The sequence below is a fragment of the Chlorocebus sabaeus genome, chromosome 25, assembly GCF_047675955.1.
Source record: "Chlorocebus sabaeus isolate Y175 chromosome 25, mChlSab1.0.hap1, whole genome shotgun sequence".
NCBI lineage: Eukaryota > Metazoa > Chordata > Mammalia > Primates > Cercopithecidae > Chlorocebus > Chlorocebus sabaeus.
In genome coordinates, this window is record NC_132928.1 from 77,930,437 (window position 1) to 77,948,677 (window position 18,241).

The 18,241-nt window shown below is 43.1% G+C and overlaps 1 pseudogene; it reads left to right on the forward strand.

Moving 5' to 3' along the window:
- Nucleotides 1-11,081: 11,081 nt before the first annotated feature.
- LOC103231055 (small ribosomal subunit protein eS7-like) lies at nucleotides 11,082-15,146 on the forward strand (annotated as a pseudogene).
- The last annotated feature ends 3,095 nt before the right edge of the window (nucleotides 15,147-18,241 follow it).

An 18,241-nucleotide genomic window follows, 5' to 3' on the forward strand; every position in this document is an offset into this window, starting at 1 on the left:
GAGATAAGGTCTTGCTCTGTTGTCCCAGCTGGATTGCAGTGGTGCAATCATGGTTCACGGTTCATTGCAGCCTCAAACTACTAGGCTCAAATGATCACCCCACCACCCAAGTAGGTGGGTCTACAGGTGCCTGCCGCCATGCCTGGCTAATTTTTGTATTTTTTGTAGAACAGGGTTTCACCATGTTGCCTAGGCTGGTCTCCAATTAATGGGCTCAAGCGATCCTCCTGCCTTGGCGTCCTAAAGTGCTGGGATTACGGGCATGAGCCTGTAACAGCACCCAGCATGTTCTATAATCTTTGTAGCCACTTCTGGAAGAAGTTATAGAACACTTCTGTCACTCAAGAAATTTCCCTTGGGCCTCTTCACTTTCCCGCCTATATCAGTCAAGCTCCTCCTCAGACACAGAACTAGTAAGATACATATACAGCAAGGAGTTGTGAGGGTTCCTGGGCAAGTCTGAAATCCACAGGGCAGGCGTCGGGAGGTCAGGCTGGAACTCTGGGGTAGGAGCTGACAATCCAGAGATGAGATTTCTTCTTCCTCAGGGAAACTTCAATTCTTTTTACAGCCTTTCAACTGATTGGAATGGCCCAACCAGATTATAGAGGATAATCTCATTTATTTCAAGTTAACTGTAGATGTCAATCACATCTACAGAATACCTTCATAGCAACCCAGTGTTTGAATAATCAGCTGAGACTACAGTCTAATCAAGTTGACATAAAAACCATCACTCCCTTAATCCCCAGAACATCCAATGACTTTTGCCTGTTACTTGACTTCAAATAAACGGAATCATAGAATGTTTTCTTTTGTGTCTGATTTTGTTCTGGAAAATGATATTACTTGACAAATTTCAAATGGCTGCAGAGGAAGGATTTACTTGAGGCGATATGACTTGAAATCTTGAAGCTTAAACCAATACACTAATGCTCTTGGCTGGAAAAAGAGATTAGAGCTCAATAAAAGAGAAAATGTGCCCATTTGTAAGATTTGAAAACATAGGTAGAAAGAGGATTACAGAATGAGTTCAAAATATAAATAATACGTTTGATAAAAATGTGTAGCCAAAATTATAAAAATTGTGATACATAAATATATGACACATTTTACATTCAGTTGCATAACTTCTGAGCATAAATTAAAAATAGCATCTATAGTCCTGCCTAGCTTAGGTAATTATCAGTTAGAGAATACTACAAGAAAATTTGGGGGAAGAATGGCATAATGTCTTGGTTTTGCTTTACAATATTCTGGGAAAAATAAAACAAACAATACATTTGAGGAGAGAGAAGAAACAAGATTGGTAAAATGTTGTTGACGCCTGAAGGAAAATGGTGGGTTCATCCGGTTCATTTCATTATATTACTCTCCCTACCTTAAACATAATTTTAAAATTTATTAATTTTTATATAAACATAGTAAAGGTTAAAACGTTGCATTTGCCTTTCTTGAATAAGAAAATACAACCCAGGCAATTCCTCCCACGCGCCCCGTCGGGGGGCCGGATGGGGACGGGAGAAGGAAAAGGGCGCTTGGCTCCGGGACCAGGGGTCCGAAGGGTGCCGGGCTGGGAAGGGAACAGGGAACCGGCTGGGGGCGGCCCAGCGCGGGACAGACGGACCGACACAGGGCCCCCTGGCGGCCCTGCGACTCGCCCACCTGCGAGACCTCGTCGCCGCCCTCACAGCCCCGCGGCCACCGCGGACCCGGGCCGGTCCCCGGGGCGTCGCGAGTGTTAAAGGGCGAGTCCACGCAGATGTCACGGTCGCCGCGGGCAAGGACCGCGAGGCTGCGGCCCTGCTCCGAATCCGGGCTGCGCTGGACACGCTCCTCCACCGCGGGGCGGCCGCTCCGCCACCCGCACGGCGCCCGGCAGCTGCTCCGGGTGGGGGATTCGCGGGGCGCAGCTGCCTGGGCCGCAAGAGGCTGATGTCAGCGCTCGGCTGTGACCGCGCTTGTTCTCGAGATAAGTTTAAATCAGTCCATTTTCTCCTCTGTTACCCTTTTCAATACGTCAAATCTTTCTAATAATCATGTAATTATTGTTTGGTAATGACAGGACACTCGAGATTTGCTTCCTCTCTTTTGGTTTTTGTTTTTGTTTTTTTTTAGAATTCCACTTTTCACCCTTTTAGTTATGTGTATGAATAAACATTTATTCATTTATTTCCATAATATGTACATAAATATACATAATTATTTTAATTTGATTGGTGGTTGCCCTACAGATTCAGCGTTTATCTTTGACTTAATACTGTCGCTTAAACAAAAGACCCACTTATAGTGTAGCTTGGAGAAGCGATCCGGAATCTTCACCCATTGAATCCGTTTATCATACTACTGCCCTTTTCACAATTATTTCCATGTTTTACTTCTACACGTTTCCACCCGACTAGCTATTATTATAATTGTTATTTTTTAAAAGTAGATGTTAATTCAGAGTGTATATGTCTAGGTAGTATATATAAAATTTTGTGCTCCTCTTCATTCCTTCCTACATTTCTGCACCCTCAACTATTAATGTTAAAAAAATCTTCCACTTTGAAAAATTCCCTTTAATATTTCTCATATTGCAGATCTAGTGATGAATTCTCTAGGATTGTGGAACGTAGATTTCCATAAACTGCTGGTTAAAAAACCTTGCCAAAAATTACCAAAAAATAAAAATAAAATAAGACTAAAGGGGAACATTTTAAGCAGCCTAGGAAACTATTGGATAAGAATTTTGATAATGGGAATTTGACCACTTATCACATCACCCTTGTGCGGGCAATCATATTTTATCTGTACGTATGGATGTCAAACATATTGGTCACAGCTTCTCTTATGATAACTAAATTAGCTTTTTCTAAGGCTTGATACCTTTAATTCTAACATAAACATTGATTTAGTTAGCTATGTTGTTTGTAAGGTAATTGTCACCTACTGCATGACTTGCAGTGAATACACAATAAATATTTGCTGAATAGATGACCATGAAAAGGCGTTTTTACAAATAACAATCACTAAATTGTGGATCTAAAGATAAATATAAGCATATGTCATCACTTGTCAGTTTCCCAAAGGCTATTTGAAAAGCAAACCTCCCTAATGAGCAGAGCAGCCAGCAGTCACCCACACGCTGAGTAATGGTGAAATACACAGCAGCAAACCAGATACTCTGATGCACTGCAAAAGAGATCCCCAAGGACAACTTCAGACGTGCAGCTTTTTACCATTTTACATTATCACAAAAGTCACACTCTTCTGATCTTGATGAAAAATTACATTAATATTATGAATGTAGATGCCATTATAAATTGCAGATCACGCCTATGCAGAAGAACAGGAATACCCTCATCTTAGTGAAGTCATATCTATGGAGAACACATTTTATATTTAGAAAACTGGAATTATCAAAGTTCCTCTTCATTTACATCCGAAGTATGCTAAAAGGCAAGTGAATCAGGTCAAAATACCTTTTATCTCACTAAACTAGGTAAATTTTCAAAATTCAGCCTAAGGACCCATGCTTCTTGTTTTTTTTTTTTTTTTTTTCTTTTGAGATGGAGTGCTCTTGTTGCCCAGGTTGGAGTGCAATGGCGGGATCCTGGCTCACCGCAACCTCCGCCTCCCGGGTTCAAGCAATTCTCCTGCCTCAGCCTCCTGAGTAGTTGGGACTACAAGCATGCACCGCCATGCCCAGCTAATTGTCGTATTTTTAATAGAGATGGGATTTCACCATGCTTGTCAGGCAGGCCTCGAACTCCCGACCTCAGGTGATCCACCCATGTCGGTCTCCCAAAGTGCTGGGATTACGCGTGTGAGCCACCGCGCCTGGCCAAGATCTGCCTTCTTTACGGTAAACAAATAAGCAATGTGACTTCTGAGTATGGAAAGTCATTAACACAGACACATAACTCTCTTATTATTGGGTCACAGAACAGTTTATAACCTCGTAGTTTTCCTTTTATTATGACTTTCTTCATTTGGTGCAAAATTAAGTAAGGAGTCAGATTTTTTTTTCCCTAAAACCATTAACATAAAATTAAACTTTAAAAGTTGTTATCAGGCCGGGTGCGGTAACTCACTCGCGCCTGTAATCCCAGCACTTTGGGAGGCCGAGGCAGGTGGAACACCTGAGGTCAGCAGTTTGAGATCAGCCTGGCCAACATGCTGAAACCCTGTCTCTACTAACAATGCAAAAATTAGCCGGGCGTGGTGGTGCACGCTTGCAGTCTCAGCTACTCGGGAGACTGAGGCAGGAGAATCACTTGAACCCAGGAGGCGGAGGTTGCAGTGAGCTGAGATCCTGCCACTGCACTCCAGCCTGGTCGACAGAGTGAGATTCCGTCAAAAAAAAAAAAAAGTTGCTGTCACTTGTTTGGAGAACTTATTGTCTATTAATTATAGTAGCAAAATGACTCAGAGTCAAGCACGAAGTACCCATATTTCATTGCATCTGAGTCATCCTCAACTGTAAAAACATTACTTTATGTACCACTAAAAAGGAAACATTTATTCAATTGTACTATTACCCAATGCTTCTTTAAAAAAAAAAAAAACTATATTATAACAGTTTTAGGTTTACAAAACCTAATGCTTTTTAGTCATCAAAATCATTACACATTTAGTGTATACACAGAGCTTTTGGAGTCTTTACACATGGATTTTAAAATATATGTTCCTTTTATGCATGTGTAAAAGAGAAAATATAAGCAAAATAAAATGCTTAGGTATTTTCAAATCTTTTTGGTATTCAGTGTCCATCTTTTCACAGTCAGTGGTGTTCATTTGGGTTTTCTAAATACTGGATGCTCTACAGAACCTTGGGGATGCAGCAGCTCTTAAAAGCATGCCACAGTTTAGTTGCTGGAATTTTCTTCTTGGATTATACTAAGTCTGCAAGTTTTACTGCTGGGCCTGTCTCGATTTTATCAGGTGTCAAAGATGCTTTCAGACAACCAGAACATTGACTTCTTTAATTGTGTCCATACTTTGTTGACTCAGACATCAAGTGGTTGCCATAATCCAGGCAGGTGTCCAGTAATAACAACCAAAGTCACATATTCACAGGCAATGGTAACCGTACCACAAGTCCGTGGAGACACCAGTGTTTTTCAGACATTGTCAATTCCAGACATGTGTAAAACTGTGAAAAACACAAGTCACAGAATTAATTCAATAGCGTTATTATTTTCTCATCACAAATAGCTCTTCCCCATCCCTTACCCAAATGGGCTGAGAAGATACATAAATAAAACAAAGCCATATATATCACACACACACACATAACAAAGCTGTATATATATATATAGCTTTGATCTCAGGGAGAGAAGTAGTTTAAATCAAAGTTTTTTATACATTTGAAAATCATAGAATTTTTATACACTAAAGGAAAATGCGTTGTTCCGAACTCTACCCTATACCACTCCTCCTGTTTAATATCTAGTTAGGGTCAAAGCCAGCACCAGGCACTCAGGGGCAGACAGGACAGGGAAGGCAAAACCTCCAAGTTAAGTTATAATCCAATTAATTTGATTTACTGGATGCCTACTATTTAAAGGCACTGGCCTAGAATCTGGAGATTCTAGGTGTAATAAGATCCTGTTTATTTTCTCCAGGTAGGTGAAGGGATTGGTGACCATGAGCATTGGGGAAGACACACCCTCTCTGGGCCTTAGCTGCCTTACGTGCAAAATGCAAGGATGTGACCCATCGAATTCTATGGTTCCTACTGAACTAAAAAGTATTTGTAAAAGCAAACAAACAGGTAACAGAATGTTGCCATTCTAGCCATCCCTAGAAAGCAGATATAGCTTTACTTTAAGTTCCATTTTTAAATAACATTATAAACAAAATAAAGAAAAGAAATATTCACATTGTTAAGATATTCTTTGTTATTTGTATTAGGACATTGAAAATATATTTGTTTATGCCAAGTTCTCTTATTCCGTGGAGGACCACAAATAAATCACACAATTGTGTAGCAACTTATCTGAAATAGGGAATCATTTTCCAGGTAAGATGGCATGAGGTCCCTTTTCTTCCCAACATATTGTAGACATTTGAATCTCCAATCCCTAATGGGGATGTTGGAAGAGATGGGGTTGGGGGTTACTTTGGTTAGTGTGGGCTCCCGGGCTCAGCATGCTGGGAGTGTCTTCTAACTGGAGTGTGGATGATACTGCAATCAAAGTCAAGTGTAGAACCAGCGGCAGGTGATGGCAGGTTGGCCAGAAAAGCGAGATTCATTAGGCTACCCAAGGGTGTCAGAGGTGTCCTCAGAGACATAGAGTGAAGAACCACCCACCAGGACACAAGGGAGGCCACAGTGAGCAAGAGAAGTCAAAGCAGGGGGTGATCCTGGGAAATACCTGGGGCCAGGTAGGTCCAAGCTGGGGGCTGCTGTGGAAGGACAACCAGGTTTAAAGAGCCTGTCAGGTTATCAAGTAGCTTGTTTATGGTGACCTCATATCCGAGCTCTTCTAGACGAGTCCCAGTGTCAAACGCTCTTCTCCAACCTGTCAGATCTTGTGTCCCAAGTTCATTCTCTGGGTATTCTAAGGCACCTCTGCTTGGCCAGGTACCGGGCTAAGAACCTCCAGTACGGTTGGAACCAAGATGTAGAATCACTCCTCTCAAATTACTATCTTGTGAGGCTGACCAATGATTATGATAGAATACTGAGGGATGAACTGTTGAAGCTGGAGCATCTGGTGATTAAAATAGTAACCTTAACTCTTTCTTAAAATTGTTATAACTACTTTAGTTATAAAGCGATGTTTGTAGAATATGAAGGATTTTAGCAAACTCTTAGAGGGAAAATGGAAACTCACTGTGTTGGAGACAGCAAACAACGTATAATGGATTTTTGCTATGCCAACATGAGATTTCCCCCCTGGACAGACTTCCACTGAGACCTCCTGCCAATTTCCTTTATGTGGTCTTCATTTATTTCATATTCTACTCTCTTATGAGGAAGACCTCTTGTTACCAAAAGATTCATATCACAAAGAAGGGGGTGCTGTGATTGGAAAGTATCTCTAGTACATTACATCCAATTGTCAAAATATATTTTGTAGAGACAGAGGTTTTTAGAATGGATGGATGGAGAAGGCAGCGGCAGATCTGGACACAGATCCTGGGGTTAGACACAATTGTCCCTGGCTGCCTGTGTTTCAAGATACATTTCCAGTTAGAGGATTATCTTATATTTGTTCCTTATGGGGAATTTTCATTAGCTTCCAAATGATAATAGAGATATAAAAAAATAAATGTTTATTGAAGATATTCTCAGATGCAGTGGCTCATACCTGTATGTAATCCCAGCACTTTGGGAGGCCGAGGCAGGTGGATCACCTGAGGTCGGGAGTTCAAGACCAGCCTGACCAACATGGAGAAACCCCGTCTCTACTAAAAATATAAAATTAGCCAGGCATGGTGGCCGTGCCTGTAATCCCAGCTACTCGGAAGGCTGAGACAGGAGAATCGCTTGAACCCAGGAGGCAGATGTTGCGGTGAGCCGAGATCGCGCCATTGCACTCCAGCCTGGGCAAAAAGAGCGAAACTCCATCTCAAAAAAAAAAAAAAAAAAGAAAGAGCTAGCTAGGTGTAGTGGTGCACACCTGTAGTCCTAGCTACTAGGGAGGCAAAGGGCCGTGCGGGGGTGGGGATTGCTCGAGTCCAGGAGTTTGAGGTTACAGTAGGCTACGATCATGCCATACACTCCAGCCTGAGTGAGAGAGCGAGACCCTGTGTCAAAAAACAAAAAAGAAAAAGAAATTCCCTAAGGTCATGAACACATTCTGAAGAAGGCCAGCTAGAACAACGATTGAAACGGGCAGTATCATCGTGAAAAGCAGTCACACACTGCCCTCTGGTGGCCATATGAGAAAATAGCATGAATGCTGCAGGGCCCCGTAACTTTGTCTCCAAAAGATCACATTAAAAGTGAGGTGTCTTCTCAGGATTCTGATTAGATCCAAAACAAATTGTGTAAGAGTCAATGCTTTGGGGGTGCCTCCTAGTGGAAATCTTTGTTTTGTCATTGCACGTTATGAAAAAATAGGTCTCTCTCCAGTACACCATTTCAGGGAGTATTTTTATTGAGCAGCTGAATGAGGCTTTGGATTCTAGAACAGAAAATGGAGACAAGTTTGCAGTCTCACCGCCTTAGCAGGATGAGGGGTGGGGCAGTGTTGAGAGTAACTGGTTTACATCGCAGCTATGTATGTCTTCTTTAAAGATAATAGAAAACTAAATCAAAGTATATTGATGGAATCCTTCTGATTTTTTAAATTTATTTATTTATTTATTTATTTAGTTTGAGACGAAGCCTCACTCTGCTGCCCAGGCTAGAGTGCAGGGGCACGATCTCGACTCACTGTAACTTCTGCCGCCTGGGTTCAAGCTATTCTCCTGCTTCAGCCTCCCGAGTAGCCAGGATTATAGCCGTGAGCCACCGTGCCAGGCTGATTTTATAAACAATAAAACATCTCAGAGAAATGAAAACGATCACTTAAAACAGTTGTATATTTTCATCTAATTTAGATATAGAGGTTTTTTTCAAAAACAGTGGGAGATCCTGTATTCACAGTTACTTTTGCACTTAATATGAGCACTTATTCGTGCCATTTAATGTTTTTGAAAATCTGATTTTAATTGCTGTCTAGCGTTCCTTACTATAACTTGTACATAAATTGCATGCTTCTGGGCTGGGCACGGTGGCTCACACTTGTAATCCCAGCACTTTGGGAGGCCAAGGTGGGCGGATCACCTGAGGTCGGGGGTTCGAGACCAGCCTGAGCAACATGGAGAAACCCCATCTCTACTAAATATACAAAATTAGCCGGGCATGGTGGCATGTGCCTGTAATCCCAGCTACTCGGGAGGCTGAGGCAGGAGAATCGCTTGAACCCAGGAGGTGGAGGTTGCAGTGAGCCGAGATCACACCATTGCACTCCAGCCTGGGCAAAAAGAGCGAAACTCCGTCTCAAAAAAGAAAAAAAAAAAAAAAATTACATGCTTCTGTAGCTCCCCGTGCTGTCTCCCTCTACCAGCCAAATCTAGTTTCTCTGCAAAAGTGGAGCTCAGTTGCTGTCATCTTCAGGCAGCTACCTATGCTGGAATAATTCACCAGACTTCTAGCATTTTCACTTTATCCTTCTTAGGATAGCAGGCACTTCATCATGTCCGATCTCCTTCTGTAGACTGGGAGCTTCTCTCAGGCTATGGTGCAGCTCTCTGTCCAGCTCTTAGCTCAGGACCTAGCATACAGTAGACACTCAACAAAGATTTGAGAATCACAGTTGGTCAGGCGTGGGGGCTCATGTTTGTAATCCCAGAACTCTGGGAGGCCAGGTTGGCGGAGGGATTGCTTGAGCCCAGGAGCTGGGGGCCAGCCTGGGCAACATGGTGAAATCCTATCTCTACAAAAAGTTAAGAAAGTATCTGGGTGTGATGGCACATGCCTGTGGTCCCAGCTACTCAGGAGGCTAAGGTGGGAAGATAACTTAATCCCGGGAAGTCCAGGCTGCAGTTAGCCATGATTACGTCACTACACTTCGGCGTGGTTAATATAGCAAGACCCTGTCTTAAAACAAAATAAAACGAGAAACACAATTAATCCAAATGAGTTGCTCACTGTTGCAGAGAACTCTAGTTGTCCAGCAAAATCCATTCTCCCCTCCTCTGCACAAACAGCTGTACCACATTTCCCAGACTCCCTTGTGTTGTGTAGTCATGTGACCACTTCTTGTCAATGGAAGGGGAGTGGGACTCATGGGAGCCACTGCCGGTCTAGGCCCATAAAATCCCCCCAAGGGTATTTCTTCATGCTTCTTCTCTTTCTTCTGCTGGATGCAGATGGGGTTGAAGTCCCAGGGATGGTGAAGGCACCAGGTGAAAGAATTCAGGGTTCCTAAGTGACCACAGGGAGAACTGCCTCCCCAAACTGAATGCACAACCAGCAAAGCCAGGGGGCCGTGAAATACAGTGTTACACCCCTGGAATATGAAGGGTTATTTGGCTATTACCGTAATCTCACTGATAAACCTGCTTAAAAATTTCATTGTGGGATTAACTTACATAGTTATTATCTCTGTGTCACATTTAAAATGACAAAAGTCCATTTGGCCTTGCAAGAGCTGCCTTCCATTTGACCCGGCTATTCTGACCCCGCCACTTTAGCTCAGAGAACTTCGATCTCTCAAAATATTTTTATTCTGTGCTCAATAACTTTTGAAATCAGAATTATTATCAACAGAGGCCGGGTGTGTGGCTCATGCCTGTAATCCCACCACTTGGGGAGGCTGAGGTGGGTGGATCACCTGAGGCCAGGAGTTCAAGACCAGCCTGACCAACATGGTGAAACCCTGTCTCTACTAAAAATACAAAATTAGCCTGGTGTAGTGGCACATGCCTGTAATCCCAGCTACTCGGGAGGCTGGGGCAGGAGAATCGCTTGAATCCGGGAGGTGGAGGTTTCAGTGAGCCAAGATCATGCCATTGCACTCTAGCCTGAGCAACAAGAGCGAAACTCCCTCTCAAAAAAAAAAAAAAAAAAAAAAAAAAAAGAATTATTATCAACAATTTAAAATTTTGTTGAGAGCAAACTTCAGTAAGATATTTTAACTCAGTGATTTTTCAACCTATAGAAAGTAAACCAATGTCATTTATTCACTTTTATTTTTAATTTACTAAAATTTGATTTTTTATAGTTTAGAAAACTGAAATTGTTATCAGGATCAATTAAGTTTTATGTAAGTGATTTGCCCACACACACGCACGCACACACACCCTGACATCACAGAGAGAGACCATGGGGGTGGGGTAAGAGAAGTGTCAGTCGGAAGAGGAGATCTCTAGGCTACACACAGGAATTTAGGCTTGAGCTAAGTTTGAGGTTTTCCCAGGGGCGTCCCTTGGAGGACAGGGTGGAAGGAGAGACTGGGCCTCTACGTGTTCTGCTCACCTGCCTCCCCCTGCACCATCTCCTCCAAGCTGGGCACCTGGATGGATCATTACTCCAGTGATTTCTATCAGCCCCCACAGTTGCCCCCTCTCAAGGTGCTGGGGCCTATCTGCAGCTCAACATGCTTGGCCCGGGCCTGCAGCACTGTGTCCACCTACTCCTGGCCCAGCTGGAGCACCCAGAACCCACTGAGGCAGAGTCTGAGGGTGAGGAGGCCTGGAGGTGGGTGCAGGTGAGCATGTAGGGAAGAGATAGGGCTGGACCACACAGAGCAGAGCTGCCAGAAACTGGAGAGGGGACACAGCAGTGATAAACTCAGCCCAACTATGTGGTAGACTGAAGTCTAGGAAGACGTCCTGGGAGTGGGACATTGGGCTTCTCTAAAAGGCACAGGGAAGGTTTTGTCATTGGAAGGCACATGGAATGTCAGTCATGTTGATGTTTACTCTGAAGTGGGGAGGGGAGCAGCCCAACCCCTGAGACCTGGCTGGACATCACTGTTGAGGTTCCAGCCAGATTTCTCAGCAGGATGCTGTCCACACCTTCTGTACATCCTGGGGTTCCCTTACCTGAGTCCCCTCGCTGATTAGAAGACTGCAAATGACCCTGTGGACTACTGTCTACACACCCCCCTACCCCATGACCCTCCATAGATGTACAGAATTTCACCAACCCTGCCTCCCTACAGCCCCTGTGGAAGGCCTGGGTGCAGCCAGGGTCCCACCTTGGAATAGATAGATGCAGGTTCAGACCCAGCTCCTCCTCCTTACCACTTATGTGACTCTGGGCAAAGCCACTGTGCCTCTCAGTGTCTCCCCAAGCCTCTTCTCCTGCACAGTGGAGATCATCCTGGCATCAACTCCCTAGGGATGTCATCAGGCATGTGTGAGATAACAGGAAACCTGTGGGCTGGTGTTGCATGTAGGTAATGGACAAATTAGACATGAAATGCATGAAGGGATGGCAGGAATTGTCACGGAACACAACTAAAAAGAGGCCTGGGTTCCTGCCATGTGATCTTTGAAATGTCCCATTCCTCCTGGCCTCATTTTCCTGTGTGTACTATTAGAGGGCTGAAATTTAATAAATTCTGATATTGTCATCCTCATAAAAGCTTGCAATGGTTAAATGTGTGTTTAGATTCAGACCCAAGGGCCATATCTCAGCCTATGTGATAGGAGCCACCTCAATGGCTCCAAGAGGTTCCCCCACTTCCTGGTGGACACATCCTTGTGTCATGTCCTCCCCTGGAGTGTGGACTGACTTAGTGACTCACTTCTAACCAATAGAGTATGGCAGAAGGGATGAGATGTCACTTCCAAGATTCAGTTATAAAATGACTGTGACTAGTATCTTGCTGTTTCCCTTCTCTGTTCTCCTTTACTTTCTCTGTGTTGTCCTCTGTCTGTCTCTCCCTCTCTCAGATCTCTGACTCTGGAGAATCAGCTGCTGTGCTATGAGCTGCCCTATGGAGAGGTTCATGTGTCCTAGGAAATAGAGAGGGCAACGGACAGAGGGGAGCTCAGGCCATCAGTCCTAACTGAATCCTTCCAGTAACTATATAAGTGAGCTTAGCATTGGATCCAGCCTCACTTGAGCCTCAGTTGAGACCACAGCCCCAGCCTCCTTAGAGATGTCATGGCAGAAGCACCCAGATAAGTCCTGCTGGATTCCTGGGCCCGGAAAAAGGAAGATCTACATGTTCATTGTAAGCCTCTAAGATTGGGGTAATGCTTTCATACAGCTGTAGATCACTAACACAGGGACATCCAGAATCCACCCCTGCCTTTACCCTCCCTCCCCTCCTCTACTCACAAGCCCTCTCCAGCCACACTGGCCTTCTTTCTGCCCCCTCTCTGGCCAAACTCACTTTTTTCTGGACTTTTTGGCCATTGATCCTTCCCATGGCATACTGGTCTCAGTCTTTTGCAGGGGTGGTCCCAATTATCCTTCTCAGCATAAATGTCACCTCAGTGAGGTCTTTTCAGACCCATCTCCCACCCTTGAAGTGATCTTCAGCTCCCCTTCATAGCACTGTGCTTTATTTCAATTTTATGCTCGCGCTTTTCTTCTGTTTTAATGGTTTGTCCCTCCTCCTCCCCTCCAGATTGTGAGCTCCTGGAGGACAAGGGTCATGTCATTCATTCACTCAGAGACCCTGACCATACTTAGCCCTGGAACAAGATAAGTTCTTGGGACCTAGTTACTGAATGAGTAAATGAGAGGATCTCAAGGCCCTCGTCCCAACTTTCCTCCATCTGACCAGCTCACACTGTGGAGATGGAAGCTCACAACAGGAAGTGAGGTCTGGTTGGTGGCAAGAAAATGGCCAGAATGACCCGTGGGTGGCTCCTCCCTGGCTCCAGTTGCTCCAGCAGAGCACTGTGGGCACTGCCTCCCTGGAGGCCAGTGCTAGCCCTGCACCCAAGGGAGGACAACCATGAGCAAAACACCTCAACAGAGGCATCAGCTGTCTCAGGTCCTAGCAGGGCAAAGGGCAAAGGAGCAACACCCATGAGATTCAGAGTCATTGATGGGAGCCTTAGAACATTTTCTTGTCCCTTTACTGCCAGCACCAGTACTGGGGTCCAGTTCGCTCATGAGGCCACATCGCTACAGTCAGGTCAATGACTCTGCCTCAGCTTCCAAATGAAGCTCCTGAGGCTTGAACAGGTGGTCTTTGTCTTTGTTCAAGGATGACACATACAGTGCTCCGCCACATCCTTCTGTACCCCAAGTCTCAGTCCTCCAAGCTCCCACACCTGTCTCTCCTGCCAGCCCTTTAGACCTGGTTATCTGCCCACAGCATCTCCCAGCCCGGACCTACCACTGCACTCCAGCCTGGGCGACCAGGTATTTTCCAGAATCAGCCTCCTGCTTTGCCTTCTCTGTTTTCTTAGTCTCCATGATTGTCCTAATATAAGTCTCAGGGAACACCTCTGATACTGCCTTTTTTTTTTTTTTTTTTTTTTTTTTGAGACGGAGTCTTGCTCTGTCACCCAGGTTGGAGTGCAGTGGCGCGATCTCGGCTCACTGCAACCTCTCCCTTCCAGGTTCCATTAACTCTCCTGCCTCAGCCTCCCGAGTAACTGGGATTACAGGCATGTGCCACCACGTCCGGCTAGTTTTTGTATTATTAGTAGAAACAGGGTTTCACCATATTGGCCAGGCTGGTCTTGAACTACTGACCTCAGGTGATCCACTGCCTCAGCCTCCCAAAGTGCTGGGATTATAGGTGTGAGCCACTGCACCCAGCCTGATAATGCTTTTGGTAGCCCATTGGCCCATTGGCTCTCCCTTTTCTGGCCAATCTGCCATCATCTGCTCTTGGTTCTGTGCACAGCCTTGACTGCGGTCACCTGCAACTCTGGGTAAGAAACCTTCCCAGCATGCTAACTCTGCCACACTAACCAAGGTAGCCCCTGTACACTCCATCATCCCCACATGGGATAGGGTTTTAGATGTCTACAAATTGTAGGGAAGAAAAAGGGTCTCATCCTATCTTAACTAGAAAATGATTATGAATTCCTGACAAATTGGTTTTAAAATGTGGTTTTACTCTTCCTAAGGTGGCACTCAGCAAGGAGAAGGCCATGTTCAGTCGAATGCCAGGATCACGAAACCCAAGAGCAAGAAGCCAGACAAGTTCAAAGTCCGGTATCTCCAGGCTCTTCTGGAGCTGGAGATTAACTCGGACCTCAAGGCTCAGTTCAGGGAGCTGAATATTACAGCAGCCAAGGAAACTGAAGATGATGGTGGTGGGAAAGCTATCATAGTCTTTGTTCCCATTGCTCACTGGAAATCTTTCCAGAAAATCCAAGTCTGGCTAGTGAGTGAATTAGAGAAAAAGTTTAGGGGGGAGCATGTTGTCTTTATTGCTCAGAGGAGAATTCTGCGTAAGCCAACCTGAAAAGTCGTACAAAAAATAAGCAAAAGCATCCCAGGTGCCGTACCCTGAAAGTCACGCATGACTCAATCCCCGAGGACTTGGTCTTCCCAAGTGAAATTGTGGACAAGAGAATCCACATGAAACTGGATGGCAGCGTCTCATAAAGGCTCATTTGGACAAAGCACAGCAAACAATGTGGAACACAACGTTAAAACTTTTTCTGGTGTCTATATGAAGCTCACAGGCAAGGATATAAATTTTGAATTCCCAGTTTCAACTATAAACAAAAATGACTAAATAAAGTATATTCACAGTAAAAAAAAAAAAAAAAAAAAAAAAAAAAAAAAAAAAAAATTGGCTTATCCTGCTTGGTGGAGTGAGAAAAGTTGACAGCAAAAAATAGAATCTGCAAAATTCTGATAGAAACGACAAAGAATCATTTCAACAATATGACCAGTAGATGCTTGTCTTTTATGTGTATGACTATCATTTAAAATATGGAATTTAAGGTAAAGCTAACTCTGTTTTTTAGGGATGGCTGGAATAAGGACATTCTGTTATTTCTTTACTTTTTTTTTTTTTTTTTTTTTTGAGGTGGAATCTCACTCTTGTTGCCCAGGCTGGGGTGCAGTGGCACAACCTCAGCTCCCTGCACCCTCTGCCTGCTAGGTTCACGTGATTCTCCTGCCTCAGGCTCTGGCATAGCTGGGATTACAGGCATGCACCACCACATCCAGCTAATTTTTGTATTTTTAGGAGAGATGGGGTTTCACCATGTTGACCAGGCTGACCTCGAACTCCTGACCTCAGGTAATCCGCCTGCCTCAGTCTCCCAAAGTGCTGGGTTTACAAGCATGAGCCATGGCGCCCAGCCTTGTTTGCTTTTTAAAATGCTTTTTAACCTGAAAATAACCTTAGAAAGCAAATGGTCAAATCCTCACCTTTCGCAGGTGAGGCAGCTAAGGTTGTATCTTACCTAATGGCACCAATCCCTTCACCTGTCTTGCAAAATGGATATTATCTTATTCCTCTTGCTGTCTTCAGATTCCAAGCTGGTGCTTTTTATATGCAGTAGTAGGTACTCAATTAATCTAATTTAGAAGAACTGAACTTTATTTAACACTGTTAACAACGTCTTGAGGTTTTCTTACTACTCGTTGAAGGTTCACCTTTGTTTCTGGTGAACCATGGCAAAATAAAATTTCTTGAGCACAGTAATTTGAAATAAACAAGGCTCCTTTCCAGACACTGAGCAGAGAGGAATTATGCTGACAATTCTGATTAGCTTTCTGTATCCTCTCTGAGAAACAGCATTCTAAAACCATCTCAGCCGGGCTCAGAACAGCCCAGACTGTAATATTATTTACCAGTTAATTGGAGGCAGGAAGCCAGCTCTGCTGCCCAGCACACACACCCGCAGAGACTTGAGAAGACCTTTATCCATCGCCAGAATGGCTGAACCCAGGCGCTCTCTACGGCTCTCTTTCCTCTTGGTCAGCTCCAAGTATGAGATTTATGAACGTTGAAGAGGTTCCTAGTGCTGTTAAAAGGTAGGTGTTTCAGAATATTAGTTTCTATGGAACTAAAGCTTAATGACAGGACTTTTACAAAACAATTTACAAAACAATAATTATGTGGACAAAAAAACCCACACTGATATGACTATATCTTAATGGTGGTGTTTTTATTAAACACTTAATTTTAAAGTAAGATGGTCTCAAACAAATATGTTTTTCTGAAAAATGAGCATGCTGGTGAATTTTACCTTTTCTCTTGATGATGCTCTAAAGATCTGGTCTTCTGGAAGAACAGAAATAAAAGATATCGACAAATCACCAAAAGGATTGTATGATAATTGTGAAAATTGCTATTATCCAGTTTTGCTAGAGTCTCTTCAAAAATGGAGTTAATTGTGGACTTTCACAGTTTCTAATTCTTGGGTTTAAAACTGAGAAGATTGTGTTCTTTTTCAGCTGTGTGCTTTGTGAAAGTACTGTTTATTGCGTGACAAATGAAAAAACAGCTGTATTTGGAAAAATTAGGATCATATCTCAAAAGGCAAAGAAATGAGTATCTTTCTTAACCAAAGTTATTTGCATCACCAAATGCAGAAAATAATTTGAGTCTTGGCTCTCCGTAAAATGGTAGAAAACGAGAACCATTCTAGACCACAGATGCCTTCAACCATTAGGGCTTAATTCTATCCTCAGCCCCGGGTCGGGCTGATAGAAGTTTTTTTGTTTTTTGTTTTTGTTTTTGTTTTTTCTTTGTCTTATAAACTTAAGAATAAAATTGGCTTGCAATTTACAATTAAACTTTTATGATTATATTTCGTGGGTGAGGGGAACATCTGTGAGTTTTCTTAGTAGCAATTTTAGGATTTTTCTCTAAGGGGCACGTGTTACACAAGAGCTTGTGGTGGGCAGCTCATGCTGCCTTCAGATTGCCTTTGTGTCTTGTCCAGCCTTGCAGTCACTAATTCATCTAACACTAAGTTTCTATTCCTCAATCAAAAATATAAGCATCAGGTCAGACATAATGGCTCATGCCTGAAATCCCAGCACTATGGGAGGCTGAGTGCTTGAGTCCAGGAGTTCAAGATCAGCCTAAGCAACACAGCAAGACCCCCTTCTCTTATTATATTATAAATATAAAAATATTTTTTTAAATAACTCTGACCCTGAAGCAATTTAATGGATTTAATTTTACAGAAGCTAAATTGTTAACTTCTTTTTTCTAATCAAAGACGAAAAAAACATTTGGAGGCTTAATGCAAATTAATTTTTTGCTACTAATGCGAAAGCAAACCTAGTACATCTAGGTGTGTAATTTCACCAACTAACAACCAAATACTGTCTCCAAAATAGATATTTTTAAAAAAAATCAGAACACTAGAGCCCCCATTTTAACAACTTTATTGAAATATAATTTACGTTCTGTGTAATTCCCAATTTAAATTGTAGTATTCATTGGCTTTAGTGCATTCACAGTTGTGCAACCAACACCACAATTTTGGAACATTTTTATCAACCCCAAAAGAGTCCTCATACCTATTATCAGTTACTTCCCAACCTCTTACTCCTGACCCTAGGCAAACACTAATTTATTTTCTAGCTGTCTAGATTTACCTTTGCTGGAGATATTCTATAATGGAATTATACAGTGTATAGTCTTTGTGATTGACTTATTTCATTTGGCATAATGTTTTCAAGGTTTGTCAATGTTATAACATGGATCAGCACTTCCTTTTTGTTTCTGAGTAGTATTCCATTGTATGAATATTGGCACATTCCATTTATTCACACATCTGTTGATGGACATTTCCATTATTTTCACTTTTTGGCTATTATGAATAATGCAACTTTGAATATTTATGTCCAAGTTTTGATATG